We start from the raw sequence: 3,596 nt of genomic DNA on the forward strand, positions 1-3,596 counted from the left end.
GTCAGCGAGGGAGACTCTGCCCCAAGCCAGACAACACGGACTCAGACTAAAAACTCTGTTGTTCTGTCCCTCTTTGATCCAGACTTACTGGAACAGGAAGGTACAGTAACACCCTAGTATAGTTTTATCGAAAATAAATTCGGAAAAAACCACTTAGGGATAAGCCTAAGGCTTAAACAGAGGGAAAGGGATTGCATACCTTCTCCGAAGAAAAGAAAGCAACCGGGGAGTATGATAAAGTATACTAAGGCTCCATAAGCAATTAGCCTAGGCACCAAGAGAATCGATTACCTAATTCACCGAAACTCACACGTATACAATCTTGGAAATATTCCACACAGTCTTACATGTATAAAATATAGCCTAAAGCTTCAATAAAATTTTAATTACACTCGGAAAAACCAAAATCGTGCATTAAGTACTAGGACCAAACGACTAGGCTACATGGCCTAGCGTAGGCCAGAATGGCGAATACTTCGCCAAATAATACTAAGCACGAAAGGAAATCCTATGTAAAGCTAAATAGCTAAAATTTATTAAGCAAAACAACCAGGAATGTCACTCTGACTAACTAATTTATACCTAGCGAGTGACAGTGTCCAGGACACCTCTGGTAGGCTACGGCTCTTGTATCAAAGATTAATCCTATTAATCACTCAAAATTTTACCAAGAGCCTACATTTATACATAACAGACACTATACTCAACTTATCCGAGGCCAACGAAGACGGAGAAGCCATGAAAAGCTGAATAAATCCAAGATTTGCGAGAAAAACAGGAAAAAACACCAAGTTGTTAAGCTACGCAAAAAGGAATACAGATGGCGCCAGGATTGGCGCCAGGCATGCATACGAATCGGGGGATAGGGAAGCCTTGGGAGCGGCTCCCCTTTTTCTTTCCCGAATTCGTATCTCGTCAATCACCTCCTACGAGACGAAATCTCTGTTCAGGTCGTAGATTGCCATGTGACGTGTCTAGAATACGTCCTCTGATATGTCGCGATATCCCTTTCACGAGGGATACTCGCTCCAGGAGTTAGAATTCTGGTACCTTAAGGTAAATTCTCTGGGAATATCGCCGTAGTTGTAATATACCCTAGGAAGCTACCCTATGGGAACTTCCATCAGGACGACATGGCTTGAGCCCAAAAAATGCATATATATATATATTATATATATATATATATATATATATATATATATATATATATATATATATATATATATATATATATATATATTATGTGTATATATAATATACATATATATATACGTATATTATATATATGTATATATTACATATATATTATATATATCATATGCGTATATATAATATATATATATATATATATATATATATATATATATATATATATATATATACATACATACATATATATATAAATAATTATATATATATAATGAATATATATATATATATATATATATATATATATATATATATATATATGTATGTATGTATGTATATATATCATCCTCAGCCTTTACTAGTCCACTTGCAGAACAAAGGCCTCAAACATGCCCTTCCAATTTTTAGCTTGACTTCAGAAGCAGGTCTTCTGAAAGCTATTTAACTTCTTTAAAGACATATTCACTTCTCTGGTTTTAATTGAATATTTTTTTAATCTTTATTTATAATAAACGATATTGGCGTCAATGACCTTCAATGTCAGGATGCCAGAAAACCTCAGATCAGTCAATTAATCAATCAATCAATCATCAGGTCTAACATTCAACAATATCACACTTACAGGTCACCTGTTGCTAAGGCAATTAACCCTTTTACCCCCAACGCTATTTGGAACTTTCCAACCCTTAACCCCCAGGCTTTTTATTTTTCAAGCACATTTGGCAATATATTTTTTTTAGATTGCTCTAACAGCCTTAATTTTCGTCATAGAGAGGTCAGGTTGGTCTCATTCTTTTGGAAAATGCCTGAAGTTTCTCATAAAGTTATCAAAAATATGCAAAAAATAAAAAAAAAACCAGAAGGGATGAGATTTGTGAAACGTACCAGTACGTCCATTGGGGGTAAAAGGGTTAAGGAGCATAGAGGAATTGCAAGATTATTATTATTATTATTATTATTATTATTATTATTATTATTAAAATTATTATTATTAAAATCATTATTATTATTTTTATTATAATTATTTTTTTTTTAATACAGCCAAAACAACATAAGCATCAATAATAAAGAATAGAAACAACAAGTCAGAAGAAAGAAAACTAAAATTTATCGATTCTTGAACTTGCTGTCAGCAGAGGCCAAAAAAAAAAAAAAAAAAAAAATTGCTGTAAAGCCAATAATAATCTCACCTTTAACTAGAAAAGCAATCAGAATGCAGAACTCCGCCACGGCAGCTTATTTCTCGAAACCAGCCTGCCTTTTCCAGAATCAATTTAGACCTTGGGATTAAAGTCAAGGTTAATTCGGTCGACATTTTGCTCGACGTTGACCTTGACCTTTGACCTAGGACTTTCAAAAATGGAAGAACTTCTAAGCCTCAACATAACAATTTATCCCTGGAAGTTTCACAACACTCTCTCTCTCTCTCTCTCTCTCTCTCTCTCTCTCTCTCTCTCTCTCTCTCTCTCTCTCTCTCTCTCTCTCTCTCTCTCTCTCTCTCTCTCTCTCTCTCTCTATATATATATATATATATATATATATATATATAAAATTGGGACCCCAGCCAAGCAGTTTTTTCTCAAAACCTTTAGCTCGACCTTGACCTTGACCTTTGACCTTTGACGTTTGACCTAGGACTTCCAAAAATTAAAGAACTAAGCCGCAACATAATTTATCCATGAAAGTTTCATGACCGAGTAAAATTGTGGCCAGGAAGCTGTTCACAAAGAAACAGACAAACAGGGGGGCGAAAACATAACCACCTCCCAACTTCGTAGGCGGAGGTAATAATAAATCAATACAATTTAGCTGGATACGAATACAAACTAAGGTTCCTCGTTTTGCGCAACACTCCTCGCAAAATTTATGTGCTAATGAAAAAACCTCTTCCCTTATTATTATTATTATTATTATTATTATTATTATTATTATTATTATTATTATTATCATTATTATTATTATTATTATTAAATGCTAAGCTACAACCCTATTTGGAAAAGCAGAATGCTATAAGCCCAGGGCCCCAACAGGGAAAATAGCCCAGTGAGGAAAGGAAATGAAGAAAAATAAAATATTTCAAATATAGTAACAACATTAGAATAAATATTTCCTATAAAAAAACTATAAAAACTTTAACGAAACAAGAGGAAGAGAAACTAGATAGAAGTGTGTCCGAATGTACTCTCAAGCAAGAGAACTCTAACCTTATTATCCTATACGGTGAAGGATGAAAAGTGAGGAACATCCAAGTGAAAGTGCATATACAAAGATAAATGAACAACTATGAATAATTATATATTACAAGGTCAGTGAAGGTAATAAACGCTTTAAATGGAGAGACAAGACGTGATAAAGGAGAGAGATTGACAAATGTCCCCTAAGTCTCTCATTAGATATTCCAATGGAAATAAACTGTATTTGTCCTGAGGGGAACTTATTAATGTTGC

The sequence above is a fragment of the Palaemon carinicauda genome, chromosome 23 (assembly GCF_036898095.1).
Source record: "Palaemon carinicauda isolate YSFRI2023 chromosome 23, ASM3689809v2, whole genome shotgun sequence".
Lineage (NCBI taxonomy): Eukaryota > Metazoa > Arthropoda > Malacostraca > Decapoda > Palaemonidae > Palaemon > Palaemon carinicauda.